A 207-nucleotide genomic window follows, 5' to 3' on the forward strand; every position below is an offset into this window, starting at 1 on the left:
AGCCTGCATTTTTCATTCTTGTTCCTGGGAGTTGAGCTGAGGTCCGAAGGGTCCGTCCAACAATACCTGGTCATTGTTTCTGCGTCTTATCGTCATCTCCCATTCTGTTTGATCCTCTCCTTTTTTTTTTTGTCCCACCTCATTACATCACCTGACCCTGCCCTGTGCCCCCTCACCCAAACCTCCTGGACCGTGGTAAACAGGGAC

This window comes from Cebidichthys violaceus, unplaced genomic scaffold (genome assembly GCF_023349555.1).
Source record: "Cebidichthys violaceus isolate CVI_PGR_0920_01 unplaced genomic scaffold, fCebVio1.0.p SCAF_13, whole genome shotgun sequence".
Lineage (NCBI taxonomy): Eukaryota > Metazoa > Chordata > Actinopteri > Perciformes > Stichaeidae > Cebidichthys > Cebidichthys violaceus.